Consider the following 23,818-nt stretch of genomic DNA (forward strand, 5'->3'; position numbering starts at 1 on the left):
AAGAAGGTTTTCACGTGTCATCAGGATCTCATGAGGATATTACCTGTGTAAGGTTGTGATTATATGAGGATATTACCTGTGAAAGGTTGTGATCATACACATATATGAAGATATTACCTGTGTAAGGTTGTGATCATACACATATATGAGGATATTACCTGTGAAAGGTTGTGATCAAACACATATATGAGGATATTACCTGTGCAAGGTTGTGATCATACACATATATGAGGATATTACCTGTGTAAGGTTGTGATCAAACACATATATGAGGATATTACCTGTGTAAGGTTGTGTTCATATACATATATGAGGATATTATCTGTGTAAGGTTGTGATCATATGAGGGTATTACCTGTGAAAGGTTGTGATCATACATATATATGAGGATATTACCTGTGTAAGGATGTGATCATACACATATGTGAGGATATTACCTGTGTAAGCGTTTCCTGTGCCAGCCATATGGTAAAGGGCACCTGCTGCTTCAGAGAGGAGACCAGTAATCTGACTGGGACCAATAGAATGACATTTATACTCAACAGAGAGGAGACCAGTAATTCACCACGTTCTGACTGGGACCAGTATAATGACATTTACACTCAACAGAGAGGAGACTAGTAATTCACCACGTTCTGACTGGGACCAGTATAATGACATTTACACTCAACAGTAACTAAATTAACAAACGTGAGCTTGAGGATCTCAGTGACTGGAAACAGGTGAGTGAGACCCAAATCATTTTTCCCCAGTAAGTTCCTATAAATTCCTGCTGTAGATTATGACTAAAGCCTGTATGATTCCCTATCAAGTCTTCACACATGGACAGAACACAGACCTGCTTTTAAACTATTGGAACAAAACAAGCCTTAGTTAAGTATATTTATGAGTGATACTCCATTAAAGACCAAACTGCATTACATTTATAGCACTGAAATATAATAATCATAATAAATTGTACACTAGATCATTTCCATGACACTTAACCTAACAATTATGACTGTGAGAAACCAAAAACCAAAAAACTACCTAAAATCCTCTTTAAAATAGATTACTATTAAATAAAATACCCATTATTTAAGGCATGTTAAAATAAAATAAAAATATATAATATTCTTTATTAATATTATGTGATTTAGCCCTAAAGGGCGCACATTAAAGCCGCCTCTTATCAGATGTAAACGTAGAAAGTCTGATCAGATGTGAATCAGCATGTACAACTAGTGCTCTGTAGTCTTCACACCCAAACCTGGACGCAGCGGCTCACCTGCTTCTGCAGATCCACATCACAGCACGTGTCCAGAACACCTTCAGCATCCCAATCACGTCACATGCCTCCTCGCCCTCCTCACGCGACACCATCTCGAGCCAGTCGCTCTCCGCGAGACGCCCCGGCACGACGTGTACGGGGCTCGCGAGCTGGACGGAGGGCGGCTTTAGTCTGCGCGCGGCTTAACGGCTGAACGGGACGTCTGTGTGTGTGCATTTGTGAGGATTCTGACTGTGTGTGAGAGGATTCTGATTGTGTGTGGGTGTGGGTGTACGTTAGAGGATACTGTGTGTGTGTGTGTATGTGTGTGTGTGTGTGTGTGTGTGTGTGTGTGTGTGTGTGTGTGTGTGTGTGTGAACGTGTGCTTGTGTGTGTGGTTGTGAGAGGATATTGACTGCATGAGTGGGTGTGAAGGTGTGTGTGTATAACAGTGAATGTGTTTGTCAGAGAGAGGATACTGTGTGTGTGAGAGGATATTGACTGTGTATGTGCGCATGTGTGTGAGAGGATTCTGACTGTGTGTGTGCGTGTGTACGTGTGTTTGTGTGAGAGAGGATTCTGACTGTGTGTACGTGTGTGTGTGTGTGTGATGGGTGCACATGAGAGGACACTGAGTGTGTGATGATACTGAGTGTGTGTGTGAAAAAGTAATAGGACACTCACTATGCATATATGTGTGTGTGCGCGTGAGAGGATACTGACTGTGTGTGTGTGTGCTTGCATGTGAAAATGAGAGGATATTGACAGTGTGTGTGTGTGTGTGTGTGTGTATGTGTGTGTGTGTTTGTGTGTGAGGATATTGACTTTGTCTATGTGTGTTTGAGTATATTGACTGTGTGTTTATGTTTGTAGGATGGATATTTTTCTGTGTGTCAGGGGTGGGGGTATTGACTGCATGTGTGTGTGTGAATGTGGGTGTTTGTCAGCTATTCTGCGTGTGAGTGTGTCTGTGAGAGGATACTGACAGTGTGTGTGTGTGTGTGTGTGTGTGTGTGTGTGTGTGTGTGTGTGTGTGTGTGTGTGTTTGTGAGAGAGTGAGAGGACACCCACTGTGTGTTTGTGTGTGTGTGTGTGTGTGTGTGAGAGAGAGAGAGAGAGAGAGGACACCCACTGTGTGTGTAAAAGGATACTGACTGTGTGTGTACGTGAGGGGATAGTGTGTGTGTTTGATAATTTTGAGTGTGTGTATGTGTGTGAGGATACTGACTATGTGTGTGTTTAAAAGTGATAGGACACCCACTGTGTATGTGTGTGTATGTGTGTGTGTGTGTGTGTGTGTGTGTGTGTGTGTGTGTGTGTGTAAAGAGGCAGTAAGTCAGTAACTCACTCTAGTTTCTCCAGTTGACAGTGTGGATCCTCCAGTAGAGTAGGGAGCTGCTTCACTCCTGAGTCTCCTGGTTTATTGTAGTTCAGATTCAGCTCTCTCAGGTGTGATGAGGGGTTTGACCTCAGAGCTGAAGCCAGAGCAGCACAACCTTTATCTGTAATACTGCAGTTATACAGCCTGCAGAGAGAAGGAGAAAAATTCCTCACACTTTCTCACTAATGTGCATGTGTGCAAACACATGTATACACAAATGCAAACACACAATCACACTCACACTGCCTCTCCCCCACACAACTACAGACAAAAAATGTTTCTCACAAACACATTACCACACCCACACTAAGTGAAGCTGCACCTCTATTCACTATGCAATACCTATGGGGTGTGTGTGTGTATGTGAGAGAGAGAGAGAGAGAGAGAGAGAGAGAGAGAGGATACTGTGTGTATCAGAGGATACTGACTACAGCACTTTGGTCACTTGTTTTAATGTTGCTTTATAAATAACATGTATACTATTTAGTGTGAACTGAAGGTTTGGTTTAAAGCCATAACCGTCCCCGCACATTTAGGGACAAACATCTGCGCACAGACGCGTGTGAACACATCGAATATCACACGTCACAGAGCGGAAACAGCACGAGCTGAACCGTTACACTTCACCAGCAGTTGGCATGCGCGCACACTGTCCAATAATTCGTCTGTAACAGAAAAATCAGGATTAAAGTCACATTGTAGTGAATAAAAGTTAATATTTAACGCACATCACAGAAACAAGTCTTCTTAAAACACAGATAACATAGAACCGCTGATTATATGAATTTTCCACTTTCATAGGAAATGTGCTAACGCTTGCTAACTAACATTTAGCTTCTTCGTTTAAATGTTAAGCTAACAATCATGTTTATTCGATGCCAAATACCGCATGAATAATCTTACTTTCGTTTATCAGTACCAGCAGATGAAATAAAGTGTCTGAATCGCCGTCTGTACGCTAATACACCGTTAGATGATCAACACATAGTCCACCCCTCCCCAACTGAATCTCCATAGTCAGACATAGACATTGAGAGGATGCTCTCAATAGTGCAGGTGTAGAAGTTCCGCAGCACCTTGGAGGGCAGTCTGAACTCCAGGGTACCTGAACCTGTCAACTCTTTCCCCCATGGTTCCGGCGATCTGAACAGGTTGATAATGCCGCTCCTGCTTTTTGCTGCAGTCCACAATCAGCTCCTTTGTCTTGTGGACGTTGAGGAGTAGATTATTTTTGCTGGCACCAGTTCTCTAGGTGCTTAACCTACTCCAGTACTGAGGATGAGTGTGGATGAAACACAGTTGCCTACCCTTACTGATTGTGTTCTATCTGTTAGGAAGTTGGAGATCCAGTCTCACAGGGATGGATGTAGTCCCAGGTCCTCCAACTTGGTAGTGAGTATGGAGGGGATAATGGTGTTAAATGCTGAACTATAAGCATTTTAACATAGTTACCCCTCTCTTTGTCCAGGTGGGTCAGTGTGCTGCGGAGCATATTTGCAATTGCATCATCAGTGCAGCGGTTGTGACGGTATGCAAACTGCAATGGGTCAATGGCTGGCAGTGAAGAGGTGATGAAGTGACCTCCCTCTGAACCAGAGTTTCCAGTTTCAGCCTTTGTTTATATTTTGGTATGAGGAAGATGGCAGCATGGTCTGACATACCAAATAGTGGATGAGCTTGCGACTTGCATCTTTGTATTGGGTGTAGCAGTGGTCTAGTATCCTATTGCCTCTTGTGGGGCAGGTTATGTGCTGATAAATGTTTGGCAATGCATGTTTGAGGTTAGTGCTGTTAAAATCCCTAACCACAATAAGTGCAGTGTCCCGGTGATTTAACTGAAACTGTTTAAGAGCCTCAAGGAGTTGTCACAGTGCGATGTCCGTGTTAGCCTGAGCTGGAATGTACACGGTATTGACGATGATCAGAGTGAACTCACGAGGAAGGTAAAAAGGACTGGGTGAGCAAGACCGGGCGAGAGTAACAACATTATCGTTATCACACCAGCCATTGTTTACCATCATGCACACATCACCGCCTCTCGACTTCCCCGATTCTGCTATTCTGTCCATGCGGCGCACCGAGAAAAACTCGGCCAGGTAGATGGCATGGCTCGGTACCGCTGGGTCTCAGTGAGGCAGAGGAGATTGCAGTCCCGAATGTCCCTCTGGAACTTTATCCTGGCCCAGAGGTTGTCGAGCTTGTTATCCAGAGACTGGACATTGGCTAGCAGGATGCTAGGTAAGGGAGCTCAGTGTGCCCGAGGCCTCAGCCTGTTCCTTACACCGGCTCCGTTTCCTCACGGCCATTTCTTTGTGTTGCGTCCTTTGTTTTCCCTTAGGATCTCACTCTGCCAACTTAGGTCTGAGGTTAGAAATGGTTTGAGGTGAGTATTTTGTAAACTGAAAGAAACAAGAGTGTTTCTGTCATAAGAGATGCGCATCATAGTAAAAAGAAAAGATAAGAAGGCAAGAATTTCGGAGAAAGTACAAAGTACGGTCGGAGGAGTGGTGCCAGCAGTCGACCTCTCTGGCGTCATCTTTATCTTTTCACTAGATAAAATGATAAAACATGTAAACCCAGCAAAAGCACAGGATAATGTCATAACATCAGGAAACCGATATCAGGAGGAATGATGCAGTGAAGTTAATAAAGGCTCAACCAATAACTTTGTTCAATGTGCTTTGTGAGGTACTGGGCAGTGAACATGTGCAACATTTGCTTCGTGCTGAAGTGAGATGTTATCAAGGGGAAAAGTGCTCACAAGGCTCTTTGCACTGCATCTGAGCTACACGTGTTTATGCAAGAACAACAATCTCCCTTTGTGAGTGTATTTGGACACTCAGTATGGCAGGAAAAATTAGTCTATCTCGTTGATAGTTTCTCCTGTTTTGATGAGCTTAACATTGAACGCAGGGCCTCTCTGACACTTTTTGAAGTGTGTGACATAATCAGGGCCATCGGGAACCCCTTCACCTTTCACCTCATAGGAATGACTGAGGATCTGATCTGTGCTGAATAAGAGAAGCTGCTCCAGTTATCATCTGATGAGATACTGATGTCAGAATTCAAACAGATGTAATTGTAGAACTTCTGGATCCAAAGACAGAGTGAATTTTCAACCTTCTCATTAAAAGCTGTGCAGGTTTTGATGTTCTTCGCTAGTGGGGTTGATACTTTCTGTTGTGAGAATAACCTCTCTGCTCTCACCACAATCAAGACTGAGTACCATAACAAAATGGAGGCAGAGTCAGATCTGTGTTTGAAGACCACTGCCCTCATCCTGGACATCGTACAGCTTTACTCAGCTAAACTCCTCAACCCTCTTACTGAAATGGTAAGTGATCACCGTCTGTGTATCTGTGGGATGATTTATAGGAGACACTTGGTCTAAAATGTTTGAGAACTACTGATTTAGATAAACAAAATATCTCTATTCTCTTTATCTACCTGTCTCTACTGTTCTTTCTGAAATCCACACACAGACAAAACACAAAATGTGCTTATTCCTTATTACAACACACCACTATTAATTTAACTGCATTGAACAGACATGTTAAATTGATCGGTTAATTATGCATCAAGATGGTGATTTCTGTTCTCTCTCTTGTATAACACACACACACACACACACACACACACACACACACACACACACACACACACACACACGCACACACACACACACGCACACATACACACGCACACATACACACGCACGCTTTTAATTCAGAGCAAGTTCAAATTGCTTCTTTGTTAACTCCACCCCTGCCTAAGTTTGGAAACAGTCCCACAAGTCAACAGGCAAACAATAGATTAATAGTCAAACAGAATTACGATAATTTGATCAAAGACGCTACCAGACACGGATTCAGTTGGTAAAGTTGTGGAGGAGAGACAGAAGGGTGAGTTAAATTTTATAAAGGAGTTCCATATTCCCTTGGAGGAAACTGAACAAAACTGTTAGTTTGTGTAACAGAGATAAAGAAGCAGTGTGATGATATTGTGCAGAGATTAAGTGCAGGCAGTTCACACTGAGCAGTGGGGAGTGATGTCCACACAAACCCCAGAAGAGGAGAAAGCCCTGGATATACTGGTTCATCAGTGTCTCTTAGGATAAGAGGAGGAACTGATGTGTGTGGAGAAGAATGTCCATCTCCATCCCCTCAGCCTGTCTCTCCACAGTACCCTTCACCTGCTCTAGTCCTGCTGCATCTGCTGGGCCTCTCAGGCAGGACCACAGTCAAAAAGGCAAACAGTGTAAATAGACAAAGGTCAGCACTAGGAAGACCAAAGAGGGGAAACAAGTATGACAGGAAGTGCAGACGTGACACATACAAGAGGGGTCACATCACGGTCACTTTTACAGGAAGTGAGTTGTTATTCACGACTGTAAATCACTGTCCTACCACCAGCTGAGTTCCTGCGTCAGTGATACCTGATTGCTGTCCCATGGTGTGGGTGATAAGAGAATGTGGTTAGTTGTGATTGGTCAGTGATGGTAAACCACCTGGTCTTGGTGAAGATAAGACTGAAGTCAGGGTCTGGAGGTGGAGGGTTTAGGGGGAGAGTTGGAGTGGAGCTGGAGCAGAGCTGGTGGACTGAGCAGTGAGGTTTGGAGAAACCTCTACCTGGGGCTTTCTCTCTCTACTTCTCTCTCTCGCTCACTCTTTCTTTACCTCTCTCTTACTTTATATGCATCTATTGGGTAACATTCAGGTAGTATGACATAATGTAAATGCTTAAGTAACTTTATAAAGTTAGTTATACATATTCTCATCAATTAAACTGTGCTACACAATAGAATTTACTCTAATACCTTTGTAATTATAATTCAGTCAGATAAATGTATTATATTTTACACGTCTTAAATGTTGGTCTACACCTGTTTCCATCGCTGGTTGTAGGTAAGCAGGGCAGGGGTAAGTGAACACTGTAACAAGTGAAAGAGTTATAATGTCAATGTGTGTAAGAGAGAAATATACACTTACAGTGTGTGTGTGTGTGTGTGTGTGTGTGTGTGTGTGTGTGTGTGTGTGTGTGTAAGAAAGAGAGAGAGAGAGAGAGAGAGAGAGAGAGAGAGAAGTGTGTGATAGGTTTTTTGTGGTGCATTTGTTGAGCACTGCCTGTACTCAGAGGAAAGGCAGCACAAAGACACTTAAGAAGCACTTTAGGATTAATGATTTGGTCAGCTAACACCTTGCATAGTGATTAGGGTACAGGATACAGAGGGGTTTAAGGAACACTCACAAATTAACAAAGTACCTTATGATGGAGATCATGATGTACTAACACCAGTGCAGTAATGTGTTTATGAATGAAAATACTCACACAGCTTTTCTGGATGCTGTAACCAATGGAAGCAGTCTCAGTAGACATTCCTCTGATGGGTCATATTTACTCAGGTCAAACTCATCCAGCTCCTCTTCTGAGTTCAGCAACACAAACACCAGAGCTGACCACTGAGCTGGAGAGAGACTGGCTCCATGGAGACAATGGTCACCTCCTCTGCTCAGGTATGTCTGGACTTCCAGTACTAGAGAATGATCCTTTAGTTCACTCAGACAGTGGAACAGATTGATGGATTTCTCTGGAGATGGATTCTCCCTGATCTTCTCCTTGATGTAGTTGACTGTTTCCTCTTTGCTGTGAGAGCTTCTTTTCCTCTGTGTCAGTAGGCCTCATAAGAGAGTCTGATTGGACTCCAGTGAGAGACCCAGAAGGAAGCGGAGGAAAAGGTCCAGATGTTCGTTCTCACTCTGTAAGGCCTTGTCCACTGCATTCATAAGGAAGTCAGACATGGTTGATCTTTTAAAGAGACCTTTCTTTTGCTGTTTCAACACATTTTTCTTTTTGGAGATGAAGGAGAGAAATGCATATAAAGCAGCCAGAAACTCATGAATGCTCAGATGCACAAAGCTGAACATCTTCCCCAGGTGAAGCCCAGACTCCTCTCTGAAGATTTGGGTACGCACTCCTGAGTACAGTGACACTACTTTGACATCAATGCCACACTCTCTTAGGTCTTCCTCATAGAAGATCAGGTTGCCCTTTTCCAGCTGTTGGAAAGCCAGTTTTCCCAGTGCCAGAATTGACTTTTTAGTCTGTTGAGGATCAGTGTCAGTGTTTCCATGGTACTTTCTATCCTTGTGTTTGATCTGAAAGATCAGAAAGTGTGTGAACATTTGAGTCAGAGTCTTGGGGATCTCTCCACTCTCTGCTTCACCCAACATTCTCTCTAGAACAGTGGCTGCAATCCAACAGAAGACTGGAATGTGACACATGATGTAGAGGCTTCTTGATGACTTCATGTGTGTGATGATTTTGTTGGCCAGGCTCTGATCACTGATTCTCTTCCTGAAGTACTCCTCTTTCTGAGGGTCACTGAACCCTCGTACCTCTGTTACCTGATCAACACACTCAGGAGGGATCTGATTGGCTGCTGCAGGTCGAGAGGTTATCCAGAGGAGAGCAGAGGGAAGCAGATTCCCCTTGATGAGGTTTGTCAGCAGCACATCCACCGAGGTCGACTCTGTTACATTCCACAAGTTCTCATTGTTCTGGAAATCTAGAGGAAGTCAACACTCATCCAGACCATCAAAGATGAAAATGGCTTTGTAAGCATCACAGTGTATTAATTGTAATTGTTTTGTTTCTGGGAAAAAGTGATGAAGTAGATCCATCAGACTGAACATTTTCTCCTTCATCAAATTCAGCTCCCTAAAAGGAAGTGGAAATATGAAGAGGACGTCCTGATTTGCTCTTCCTTCAGCCCAGTCCAGAATAAACTTCTGAACAGAGACCGTTTTCCCAATTCCAGCAACTCCTTTAGTCAGCACTCTTCTGATGGGTTTGTCTTTAAAGAGGTCATTGCATTTGATGGGTGTCTCCTGTGTTGCTGGTCTCCTGGATGCTGTCTCAATCTGTCTCACCTCGTGTTCATTATTGACCTCTCCACTCCCTCCCTCTGTGATGTAGAGCTCTGTGTAGATCTCATTCAGAAGAGTTGAGCTTCCTTGTTGGGAAATTCCTTCATTAATTCTTTTAAATGTATCCATTAGTTTGTGTTTGAGATTTCGTTGATATTCAGAGAATAACTCTAATAAACAGAAGAACATGATCACAAATATTTTATTTTCTTGTTATCTTTGATGTTGAAGTAATTTATCAAAACGCTGAAACACTTTGCACAAACACAGAGGACAAAATTTAGTTATAGTGATACTGCCATCATAAAGCCATGATCCAGAGCTCTTACTGCTCTGTAGTGTGTTAGCAAGGTCTGTCTGGTTCATGTTCCCCATGACATGCAGTGTGATCTTCAGTGCTCCCTCTCTGGCACTGCTCTGATCCTCCTCATCCTCCACCTCTCTCTCAGAGCATGCTGGGTAATCTGGACTCAGCAGCTTCTTAAACTTCTTCAGCTCCTTCTTCACCAGAGAGACGACTTTGTGCTCCAGCTCCTGGTTAGGAATAAACAGCAACAGACAATCAAAAAAACACCACCATGTTACAGAGAGAGATCACTACATGATTTTGTTTCATGATGGAGAACATTCTGGCAGTGTTTGGGTAGTTACTTAAAAAAAAGTAATCCATTACTCATCACTTATCTAAAATTGTAATGGGATTACTGTACTCATTACTTAATGGAAAAAGTAATCTTATTACTTCTGTTACATCCTAAAACCCAAATATACTAGAAATCACCCCCACAGTTACATACCTTGAATATGGACTCCAATTGTTTTCTGTAGGTGAGTTCTGCTTTTTCTCTTTGTACACTGTGGACAAACACAACAGACTTTTATGGAGGAATATGTAGCACATTCATACCTGCACAACACATGATTATACAGACAAGTAGATAATATACAAGATTATATATTATCAACACTTGCGTTTCTGCATTTTATAACAGATCTGTGATGCTGCCTGGTGTGCAGCAGCAGAAAGGATGAAGATGCAGGTGTGAGTGTAGAAACTCAAAAAGGCTTTTAATAGAAAGTGAAAGTAAAGCAAATGTGCTAAACACACTCAGCCACAAGAAAACAAAGGTCAACAAACAAGAACAGGAAGACAGGAAACAGGAGAAGTATATACATAGAGGAATCTGGGAAGAGAACAATGCAGAGACTAAGGACAAGTGGCTGGAATGACAGGTGGAGTTAGGTCAGTAGTGGCAGGAATGGTGGGTGGAGTTAGCCTGGTTTGGCAGGAATGGTGGGAGGAGTTAGGCTGGGGAGTGGCAGGAATGGTGGGAGGAGTTAGGCTGGGGCTTTGGCAGGAATGGTGGGTGGAGTTAGGCTGGAGAGTGGCAGGAATGGTAGGTGGAATTAGGCTGGGGAGTGGCAGGAATGGTGGGTGGAGTTAGGCTGGGCAGTGGCAGGAATGGTGGGAGGAGTTAGGCTGGAAAGTGGCAGAAATGGTGGGAGGAGTTAGGCTGGAAAGTGGCCAGAATGGTGGGAGGAGTTAGGCTGGGGCTTTGGCAGGAATGGTGGGTGGAGTTAGGCTGGGGAGTGGCAGGAATGGTGGGAGGAGCAGGGAGAAGGACAACACACAGATACAACAATAAACAAAGGACGACAAGGGAAAGCAAAACAGACAAAAGGGCTCCTTTACAAGATGATTTGTTAGAAGATAAGTACATTTTATTTATAGAGCACATTTACCACAACAGCAATGATCAAAGTGCTGTGGAAAGTTAGGAAAAATGTCTTAACAAAAACCTGTGAAATGTAAAACAAAAGGAAATGTGCCATCAAACATAAACATGGACAGAGAAATGAAAATGTCAGAGTAAAAAGAAGTGTTTGAAATCTGCACAAGAGGGAGCAGAGCTGATATTCAGAGGAGGACTGTTCCACAGCCTCAGTGCTGCAGCTGAACAGACACAGTCACACTTCAGCTTCAGTCGAGACTATGGAACAGATACAGTCACACTTCAGCTTCAGTCGAGACTGTGGAACAGACACAGTCACAGTTCAGCTTCAGTGGAGACTGTGGAACAGTCAACAGCTGATCTGAACAACTCTGAGTGCCAGTGAGTAGATGACTTGTTCCTAAGCATGAACAAAGAATTTGATTTTGGGAAATTTCTCTGAACTTGTAAAAATTATTCCTAATAACAGAATTTATTTGCTGATCAAATCTGAGCTCTGGATCAAAGATAACACCAAGATTTTTGTATTTCTAGGAATAATACAATCAGATTAATCAACTGTTACACAAGTGTTAACCCCTCACTATCTATGTTTACATGTAAATCCATGATCTTATATTAGTCTACAACTGTCTTACTTAGATATGATCCTGTTAATATTACAGTCTGATTGTTATAGTGTGACATAGTGTCTTAGTTGACCTAAGCTTAGGCTGATTAAAACATGTGTTCCAGGATAATATTATCCAGACTATGTGCACATGTAAACACACACTGATCCACGGAATAAACATTTGTGCTACATTTCTGGCAAAGCCTGATAAACATATTATACATATATTGTACATACATTGTTTTATATATATATATATATATATATATATATATATATATATATATATATATATATATATATATATATATATATATAGAGAGAGAGAGAGAGAGAGAGAGAGAGAGAGAGAGAGATATTTCCTTATGTACCCCTGTTTTTTTCCCTCAGTTTGGACAGAGCACTCTCAAACCATTACTATACTATGTATGACTATGTACATGACAAATAAACCAAACTTGAAACTTAAACTGTAATCAAGAGAGTTTGTTTTTGTCTAGTCATTAAAAGAGGAGCTCAGCAATGTTCAGTAACAGCATTACTACTGTAGCTAAATCCAGCTCATCTACCTACAGCTGGATCCTGCCCCAACTCCTCTTCTTAAGTGTTCTTCTGCTATTTCTCCCATGTCTTCTCATTAATGCTTCCCTTCGGATTCTGTCCCTACAGCTCTCAAAACCTCAGCTTTAACTGCCATTCTTTATAAAACAGGACTAAATGCTGCACTACTTGATAATTACTGACCCATTTCCAGTCTCCCCTGTCTACTCAGGGTTCCAGCCTCTCAACTACAATCTTTCTTAAATACTCAGGATCTATTTGAACCTTTCCAATCTGACTTCCATACTACGCACAACACTGAGAGAGCCCTGTTACATGGTTTCAATGATCCCCTTCTCTCTACTGACTCTGGTGCCCTGTGTGTTCTCCTCCTTCTAGATCTTCTAGATAGAAGTGCTGTGTTTGACACAATTAAACCATAACATACTTATCAGCTGCCTCTCAGACATTGGGATTACTAATACAGTTCTTGAATGGTTTATCTCCTATATCTCTAATAGATCACATTTTGTCACACTTGGTAAACACAAATCACACACTGTTATCGTTACCCAAGATGTTCTCTAGGGATCGGTGCCTGGTCCTCTCCTATTTAATCGATATGTTGCCCCTTGGTCAGATTATCCGCAGGCATGGTCTCCGTTTCCACTGTTATGCTGATGACACTCAGATTTATAGTAGCACCAAAGGTAACACTACCTTACCACTTCCTGCTTTACTCTCTTGTATCAAATATCTCAAACAGTGGATGAACATAAACTTCCTAGAGTTAAATCCTTACAAAATAAAATTTTAGTTATTGGTTCTAAATCCATAATCGCTAAATTAACTGATTTTAAACTCAGTCTAGATGGGTCTTGGTCAAATCATCAACTGCATTTGGGAACTTTGGTGTACTCCTCACTCTTTGAACCCCACATCATGTCAATGGTTAAAAATGCCTTTTTTTTACAGTCACAATATCAGTAGACTTAGGCCCATGCTCTCCAGACAAGGTGCTGAAACTCTGGTTCATGCTTTCATCACATCCCATCTTGATTACTGCAACTCTCTCTTCATTTACATCCCAGAATTCTCTTAGATGTTAAAAAATGTCAGCCCACAACACCCCGATTCTACATCAGTTACAGTGGCTCCCTGTCCCTCAACACATTCAGTATAAACTCGTCCTGCTTACATTCAAAGCTCTGCATGGTCTTGCACCTCCCTACTTAGCTGAACTCCTACATCCATACTGCTCCACCCATACACTTAGGTCTTCTGATGCAGGTCTTCTCTCTATCCATAAGTTAAGATTGGTCTCTGTAGGGGCAGATATTTTAGTGTCATGGCCTCAAAACTAAAACTATGGATGAACTGATGGAGCTCATGAAGGGCTTCATAATGAGCTGAGTGAGTTTGATCAGGTGGGATTAGGAGTGAGGAACACTGTCCTAAACCAGGAGATCATCAACTCTCATCAGAACACTCTCCCTCTCTGAAGTGTAAGTGGAGGACTCCATCTTACCTGAGCTCAGGAGAACAGTCACATTCCCTAAATCATCCTAACCTGAGCTCAGTAGAACAGTCACCTTCCCTACATCATCCTTACCTGAGCTCAGTAGAACAGTCACATTCCCTACATCATGCTTACCTCAGCTCAGTAGAACAGTCACATTCCCTACATCATCCTTACCTGAGCTCAGTAGAACAATCACATTCCCTACATCATCCTTACCTGAGCTCAGTAGGACACACTCCCTCTCTGAACTGACGTTTAGGGTCCATCGACTTGTCACTCTTCATGGACACACAGCTGGGTTCCGGGGAGTCTGATCTCTTACCCTGTATCAGACTAACATACACAATTAAAAACATATTGTTTTAATGCCAAAATACTAATGTGTGTATAAATGGTGCAAATATAAATTCATATGTATTTATCTCTATCGATGGTCTATCAAGACCATCACCTCTCATCAGAACACGTTCCCTCTCTGAAGTGTAAGTAGAGGACTCCATCTTACCTGAGCTCTGGAGAACAGTCACATTCCCTACATCATCTTTACCTGAGCTCAGAAGGATACACTCCCTCTCTGAAGTGTAAGCGGAGGACTCACTCTTACCTGAGCTCAGTAGAACAGTCACATTCCCTACGTCATCCTTACCTGAGTTCAGTAGGATACACTCCCTCTCTGAACTGTAATGGAATGTCCATTGACTGGTCACTCTTCATGGATACACTGCTGGGTTCCGGGGAGTCTGATCTCTTACCCTGAATCAGACAAACATACACAATTAAAAAGATATTATTTTAAGGCCAAAATACTAATGTGTGTATAAATGGTGCAAATATAAATTAATATGTATTTATGTCTATCGTTGCGATTTTTATTGAATGTTTTTTAAAGAATTCGTACAAAGATGTTGAAAACACTAAATTCGTTATTATGTTTCTTGTTATTTACTAAGTGATCTTCAAGTTGACCAGAGTTATACCAGAGAGCAACTTTACATTACATTAAGCTGGTCTTAAACTTTCTGAAGTTTATACTTATCTTTCATCTTTGTATTATGCATTGTGTCTCTGTCTCAGTAGAGACAACTGTTTCTGGCAGTATATGATTTAAGATTGTTACCTGCTGGTACTATTCAAGGGTTTTGTGAATGGATATCAAAGCACTTTTAAGAGGTCTGTGTGGCTAAGAACATCTACTAAATGCAATAAATTTAGATTTATTCAGATATCCCAAGTAAATAAGTGCACAAACCTATGCACTGCAAGTATGTTTATTTATGTTCTCTCACCTGTCTCCTTTCTGTGTGTGCTGTTCCCCAGAGACACGTATTTTGGAGGTCATGTCTCCTCCTACAGATTATAGCTGTACACCTGCAAACACGCACATGCAGATTAATAATCAGAACACATATTCAATTACAATATTTACATTTACTGCATATGGCAGACACCCTTGTCCAGAGAGACTTGCAGAAGTGATTTGTTGTGTCGCTACAAAAAACATAAATAAAGCACCTTTGTAAGTCGCTCAGGATAAGAGTGTCTGCTAAATTTTATAAATGCAAATGTAAACATCCTCATGTGAGCACAGAGAGGTTAGTGTTCTCAAAAGAGAAACAGTCATTCATGTTTTTGAAGCGCTTTGGTGTAGACAGGCACCTTTACTAACTTTATAAGTACAAAATATAGTTTATTAAAATGAGCAAATAATGCATAAAGTTTAAAACGTAATCTTACAGCACTAAAACAAACTCAAAAACGTGGGTGTAGTGAACAGTATCAGTCCAAAGTGGAAAAGAAGACAGAGGCAGGAAAAATGTGTTCTGTAAGTGCATAGTGGGTCACAGACTAACTCAATCACTGTCATACAAAGAAACAGTGTCGAAATATCACTTAATAATATTACTAATAAATATTATAAATATTACTTCTTTAGTTACACTGACATGCACACTATTGGTACAATACTAACCTCACACTGTCAGTCTAATTACGACATGATCGTGTAAACAGCACGGTCTTAGCCTGATAAAACAACTAGTCTACATCTAGTTGGACACCTAAACACTTACTGTTAGATCTACTGGCTCACAGTCCGAGACATTTGTGACACTTCCTGCAGTACGACGCCTGTTCTATTTGCGCAGTTTGTTTCTGCTGAGAGGACAAAATAGAAATATATGAAGTATATAGTGCGTTTATTAGTACTTTTTATACAGTTCATGTAAACATGTTGATTCGGAACAATTTCTTAGATGAGCCTAGAACGACTTTAGTTTGGTTATTCTGAATCAGACGACCTCAGTTCTATTGCTCTATTTCGCGTAAACGAAGACACCTACTGCAACAGAATAGCGGCTAAAAGCTTTACGTTTTCAGACATTAACCTTGTTAATATTCAATTCTGTTAATATTAAATTTAAGAACTTGTTCTTTGAGTAGTATAAGTTCATATAATTCTTGATTGACAGCTCAGATTCAGATACTCAACGGCTTTGTTTTCTAAAGATATTTGCATTCCGCTTCTTAAAATGGAGCACAAAAATTTCACTTTCGCGTTAAACCGGACTGAACCGGTTTTGTCAAGGATAATTGTTTTTTAGGGGCCGGACTGCTGTGACCAGTCACAACACTTTATCCAACCTTCTGCGGGAGAGAGAAATCAGAGCTACAGTATAGAACTGTATTTAAATAACACAGAATAGCGTAGAACAGTGACAGTAAATTACCAGTGGATTTGGACTGTGGGAGAATTTTGTTTGTCATGGAGCTTATACAGCACAGCTGTTCTGAGCAGACGTTTACTTAGGTTTTCACACACACACTCACACACACACACACACACACACACACACACTCTCTCTCTCTCACACACACACACACACACACACACAGAGAGAGAGAGAGAGACAGGTTATTAGTTTGTGTGTAATACCTATTCTGTGCTCACAAACTCTATATAAAATGACTATTTATTGTCATTAAGTTTCGTTTCTAGCATACACTCCCCTGATATGACAGTTCAAACCATTTTGAGTGTTTGAATAAACCATTTTCAAATGGTATCTTGGGTCTCTCCCCTGCTGATCGCCATGTCCAGTTCACATGCCCAGTGATGTAGTGGTATAAGGCAGTATGTGAACGTTTAGTTTGTGCCCAGACATGTATCTGAGAAGAAGACGAGCCAAAGACGTTAATCAGGCAGATCTGTTTACTAGTAGGTAACATCTAAGGTCAAGGTTATGATGGAGCTGTAGACATAAGTGAATGTTTTAAGGGACTTCAGACAAAAATTCTGAATAAAAGGTCAAAACACCACAAGGGACATAATCTGCATTAATCTGGTGTTGGCAAAAGTGCAAAATCAAACATCTGTTTTGTTAATTTTTTTTTCACACAGTATTGACGTGTAACTCGCAGCATTCACGGATCTCCTTTGCTCGCATGCAAAATCTACATGTGCTCACTCATATTTGCTCTGCTCTCGCTTACATTTACTTTGCTCTGCTACAAAACTGCTTGCACGTGTTTAGATATATCCTGCTCTTACACAAACTTGCTCTTCTGCACACACAAACACATACTGTACTCTCGCGAATGTTTTTGTGTTCTTGCGCACAAGAACACAATTCTTTAATTTCATTATTATTAACTGTGAATGAAAAGGAAAGTCATCCATGATCATGATACAAATGTTATTATAAAACAGTTAGAACTTTAAAATAATTGCGGCACTTTCATATACATAATATTATGTGCCATTTCACAAAACAAATATGAATGTATTTAACACATATTGTTCTTATACTGTATAATATGTATGACTCGGGAATTTGCTCAAATAGATAAAGAAATAATATTATTTGAACTTACAGTAATATGCTCTGCTATATAAAGGAAAATTACCAATCTGCTACCATTTAGTGTTAGTAACCAACTTTGGTAGAGTACAAATTCACTCATTAGCCACATTATTTACCACTAATATCTGTAGTTCTGAAATTGACCACCTTGTGGTTTCCGTTACGTCTCCTTCCTGATCAGGTTTATCAGAGGCATGACAATGGTTTTACTGCTTGATAAAAGTCAGACACTTAAAGTCAAATTGCCACTGCTGGCGTTACTGCGTCAGTGAACTGTTCCACTAAGACGCATTAATGTAATTATGACATCACAACCTAAGGAAAGTGTAAGTTATTTAAAAGCGTTCCAACACACTAAATACCTACATGATTTTCTGAAGGAGGACAAGGTGATTTTCAAGGTATAGTCCGACCAGAATTATTGGATATTCTAATAGTTTTCAGGAATAGTATCAATATTACTTGCATGATTTATTATATCATTAAATTAAGTGCGCCGTTAATTATAGAAATATCTAAAATATTTTATATTATCCGTGTATCCCCTGGATTCAGGAACGATCGTGAAAGGCCAAATTAAATCAAGGGAAACATGATGAGTTTTTCTCAACATGGGAAATTGTTGACCAGGAACAAAACGTGGACACTAAAAGAAATGACGCAGGTATGCAATTTTACTGCCAAGCTGAAAATATAATATTTGTCTGTCTGAACATCAATCCGATCTGTTTGCTCTTTTTTTTAATCCAGACGATATCCGAGCTGCAGAAGGACAACTTTAACCTGCGCATGCGTATATGCTTCCTCAAGCATGAGGGCGGCTCGCAGAAGTGCAGCAGTTGTACAGAACAGATTTACAACGCGGCAGAGGAGCGTTTCCCAGTGGCGACGCAGCAAAACTTAGACGTGAGGAGACCCGAGTCTAGTTTTTGTAATCAGAGCCGGTTAATTGAGAGGACGAGACTGGGGACACTTGTTAATCACACTCCGCACCTAGATAAAGGGAGGGCGCTAAAAAATCTAAATACAACTTGAAAAGGCAATAAATTGACCTTCTCAAATGCATAAATTATTCTGCCCAAGCCTCTTTATTCTCTTCCTTTGTAGAATAGTTTTAACTGCAGGACCAGACACGTGTCTTGAATTGAATTATTTCTTCATTTCACGTAATGCTCTTCATCCACCTGTCAGGAGTTGAGCAGGTGCAGAGAGGAACTGGAGAAGATGGAAGCGCTTTTCCATCAAGAGAAGACGCTCCGCCTACAGCTAGAGATCCAGCTACAAGCCTACACATTACAAGACCCGCCCTCTGAGGATCAGAGCCAATCAGAGGAAACCATTGAAGAGCTGCACAGGTCGGTACAGGCCTATATTTAATTCTGATAAGAAACATTGTTCATGGAAGATTTCCCAGTTAGAAACTCGGGCTGTTTCTCCAGGACAACCACATCAAAACAACAAAATTATTTGACATATTTCCATTTTAAATGCTAATTTCTGACCACTTAAGTTAAACCTTAGGGCCTTCATTAAACAATAATAATCCTTAGCTAGTAAATTGCTGTACTTTAATTATAGAAGAAATTATCCTTAGAAATGCTTTGTTTTTTATTCTTAGCAAAAGACAATTATATTATAGTACCTAGTCCTGAGCTGGCACACACCATTCTAATGTCACAGTGATTTCAGTGGAGTTTCTCCATGTAGTTCCATGTAATTGGAATGTAATTCCAAGATGAATCTGTGTGCAGAGAGTCCATCTCATAGTTCTAAATGAACATGTGAAATAAAATGTAGCCTAATCGAGTGTGTGTGTGATGGCTGTCAGGTACATAGAACAGCTGCAGGGGGAGCTCAAGGCTCAGAACACCATAATCAATCAGCTGAGGAACAGGAGCACCAATCAGAGCAGTGGACACCAGCCTGGCCACGCCCACAACTCCACACTCACCACCCTGAAAGAGGATGACATACGTGTGAGTGTGTATGTGTGTGCAGGTGCATGTTCCTGCATACATGTATGCTTATTAAACTGTTACTTTAAGACACTAAAACTTTAATGTTTTAATTAGGCTATGAGAATACATTAAAAATTATAAATTGTATACTATATAGGGAAATCCATTTGAACTAAATGTTTAGTATATTTGTACTCTATGTATTCTCTCTCTCTCTCTATTTAGGATCTGAAGAACTTGTTGGAGTTGAAAGACTCTGAGCTGCATGAGACCAAAATCAAACATGAGGCCAGTAAAAACGACCTCCAACAGGCCCTGAAGGACAAAGAGAAACAGATTCAGGTGGGTGTCTCCAAACACATGGCAACCTACAGGTAAAAACAGGCGTCCAAAAATATGCTCTTAATACAAAAGACCTATAGAGCTGACTAAGCATATTATCTGCACATTTATTATAAACATTTTCTTGTGGTTTAAAACAAAAGTGTGAAAAGAGAAAGGACTAAAACACAGGTCTGAAAGGGAACGACACCTTTACCAGACACACTCCTCAGCTTTATACAAAATGTCTGTGAAGCTTGGAGCCTCATTTAACCCCTGCCTGAACTCTGACCCCTGCAAGAGAAGGACTCTGCACCAATATTCCTCATCACACCAGACGGGGGCAGCAGGGAGTAACACTGCAGCAGGGGGTGTGTGCATTTATGAGGGTGATTGTTGTTGTGTGTGAGCAGGGGCTGCATGACATTCTGGAAGGTCACATCCAGGATCTAGCTGAGAAAGATGCTGCGCTAGCAGAGACCACATCAGAGCTGAATAATCTGGAATCTGATGTGGGCAAACTCATTCTACAGCTTGAGAACAGAAAGCAGCAGCTCCAGGTAGCAACCCGACGTTTCATTCAGTCAGACCAGGTGTAGGGCGGAGTTTAGTGTTTTTAACATACTAAAAATACACCTGATTCACAACTCATCTGATATAATGGACCAGTACTCTAAAGATTAAGACTAGGTTTAGTCTGGATGCAAAGAATGGTTCCTTAAGTTGAATTGACTCTATTGAATCTCACACTCTGAATTTGATGTTTATTTACTTTGTTCATGTTTATATTCAGACTAAGGAGCTAAACTAAGGTTTAGAAAGGGAAGTGATGCAACTAGTGCTGTCCTAGACAATAAAATGTATAATATAATTTACCCAACATAAGACATTTCTGATTATTTCAGTATAAGGGCTCTGATCCTTGTTTGGAGTCATTATTTCTAACTACTGGTTTCTCTGTGTTTATGATTGCACACACACATACAAGGAAGAGGATCCAATTGCAAGAGGTTTTATAGTGAAATCAAACAGATCAGAGGGGTCAGGCAGGTATTCGTAGTCCTGTTGATTCAAGGTCCATAACATGGGGCAGAGTCCAGGGGTGTCCAGGGGTCAGGCAGAAGTCGAAAACCAGAAAGACAAAACCATAACTGAACCACTTGGTATGCAAAATAAGGTTGGCAATACTTCATGACGTGAGTGTGAGGGAGGGGAGCTTAAGTAAGGGAGCAGTGATGAGAGAAACAATGATCAGGTGTGTGCTAGTATTCCAGTAAACCAGATTGGAGGCGTGTGTGGGAAGAGGTAGGCGTGGCAGTGCAGGGCTGAGCGTGATTCCTGGGGTTTGTAACACTCTGTCTCTCTGTGATGATCTTAGCTCATGTCTGGGCAGCTACAGGAGAGTGTGAGAGAAAGTCAGCTCCTGAAACAACGCCTGAGATACACAGAGGCCTTCACACATCCTACATACCAGATCCAAGGTACACTCTGCACTGTGGGACTGATGGGGTCTTTCATTTTTGTCAAACTACTCTTGCTAAGTTATTTTCAAAGTGAAAAACCAAATATAGATGTAACATATATCTATAACAACCTTGTAACCTGCTGCTAAAGATTTTTCTTATTTTAATACCCTGTACATAATTGTTTGCATTATAACTATCAAAAATGCTGTTGACAAAAATATAAGAAGCTCCTGATGTGGTTTTATCAGCAGTGGAGCAGCATATGTTGGAGATTCATGAACTGAAACCAACACTGCTGGAGACTATCAGGAGGACCCAGGACCTGTACAGACATCTGCAGGCCGCTGAGCGAGGTGCAAACACCAGTTCTACAACACGGGGACACAATCCAGAATTAGCCAAGCTATACTCATTTACTAAAAATGTTCACTTGCGGAACCTGAAAAATCACGTCTTCCATTTCCACTTGAGAGTAGATGAAGATGGTGGTGAGTGTAATGATTTAATGAAGGTGTAACAAATGACTTCAGCAGAAAGATAATGACTTAATAGAATTTGTACAGTTACACCTGCAAGGTGTTTTAAGTGGCACCATTTAATGAAAGGTTGTCAGAAAACAGATGCACATTACAGAAATGACTGGAGGTGTGGAAGGTATACTTTTAATAACCTCTTTACCGTTACACATCGTTGTTTTGTTGTTTTGTGTTGTGTATTCATGTCACATTAATGCACTCTTGTTCATCTTGCTCTCGTAGCTTCAGTAAAGAAGGACCATTCTGGGAGGAACAGTGGCAGTGTGTGCAAGAGCAGCTTCAGATCAGTGATCAAAGCGTTGATCTGCTGCTCAGATCCTGCCCAGCCCTGCCTCTCCTCCAGGGCCCATGTTCATGGCCTCCACGTCCTGGTTCCACGTGAGAACTATGACACGCTGCTGGAACAGATGTGTGAGGGGAGGGGTCTGATCAGTCGCGCGAGTGAACTGATCCAGCAACGCCTGCAGACCCACGGCCGACATCACATGCAGGTCCACGTGAGCCCAAGCACGCGACACACAGATTCAATTGGTTAATCGTCACATTTCATGGATAATTTTCACTGAGCTGATTTTCCTATTTCAAATGGACCATTTGTCACTGACTGTGAGGATTATTGAAGGATAAAGAGGCCCAGCGGAGGGCGAGTGGGGAATATTCATCCTTCATGTCTGTTTCAGCCAGTGGACCAGAACCTGCTCAGAAGCCTCTTATACATCATCAATGTCACTCAGACAACTCTAGAAGAGGCCAGTAAACTGTTGACATCTTTATCAGATGTCTCTAAAGAACAGAACCACGACAGAGTAGGAGTTATTTACCACTTTTTGCATCTTTCATAAGTACCACACCAGTAAGAAGTGAAATTCATTTAGCTGTTAGCTAAGTCTATTTACTGGAAGAACTTCATATTGGACTAAATTATGTTTTTTTGATTGACACATACGAATAATATGATTATTTTGGATTTTTGCACATTTGTAAATTATTTATTTATTTATTTTTCTTTAGTTCTGCCATCCTCAAAACCTCAAAATGAAGAACAAGCTGAAGAAACCAAAAGTGGAGAAATCATATAAGATGAATAAGATGCTTTCAAAACACTACGGCGATTCAAACATTGAGCAACACTGACATTAAAATGATCTCCTGTGATTATTTTCTCTGTGATGGTCATATTCCACCCCTCTATCATCCATCAGTCTGTGCACCATCATACATTCACTCTTTCATTGTTGTTGTTTTTAGTAATTAAAATAAAATAAGTGTTGAAATAAAACTACATTCTGAGTATAGATTTTTTTCAAACTTATTGATGATTCTTCATTATGATTTAATTTTTTTACACCCTTACATACTAATAATTAAAAATTGGACAATTCCATGCAACATTTATTTATTAGAATGAATTTTGAATGTCCAAAAATAATAGCATTCTGCAGCAGTCAAGACAAACTTGCAAAAAGTCAGCAAGTTTATTTCTTTTAAAGATCCTTAAGAGACTCAAAATTATGCAAGTACAACAAAACTGTGCAAGTATAAAAGCAATGTAAGAAAAATAAATAAATTTAGCTAAATCAAAATAAATTCAACAATACCTCTTGATAGTTTTTCCTCATGTGAAACGCTTCTACATCACTAAATCAGAGTTTTGCAGTCTCAAAGTTATAGCTACTATAATAGTTTGCTAAATGAGTAGAAATTAAATAATTT

At 40.8% G+C, this 23,818-nt stretch overlaps 2 pseudogenes; one reads left to right on the forward strand and one right to left on the reverse strand.

Moving 5' to 3' along the window:
- Positions 1 to 23,818, forward strand: part of LOC145652840 (NACHT, LRR and PYD domains-containing protein 12-like) — a 362,627-nt pseudogene that overhangs the window by 101,079 nt on the left and 237,730 nt on the right.
- Positions 154 to 16,114, reverse strand: LOC145652976 (NLR family CARD domain-containing protein 3-like; annotated as a pseudogene).

Source organism: Electrophorus electricus, chromosome 21, assembly GCF_041902795.1.
Source record: "Electrophorus electricus isolate QZ-2024a chromosome 21, ASM4190279v1, whole genome shotgun sequence".
NCBI lineage: Eukaryota > Metazoa > Chordata > Actinopteri > Gymnotiformes > Gymnotidae > Electrophorus > Electrophorus electricus.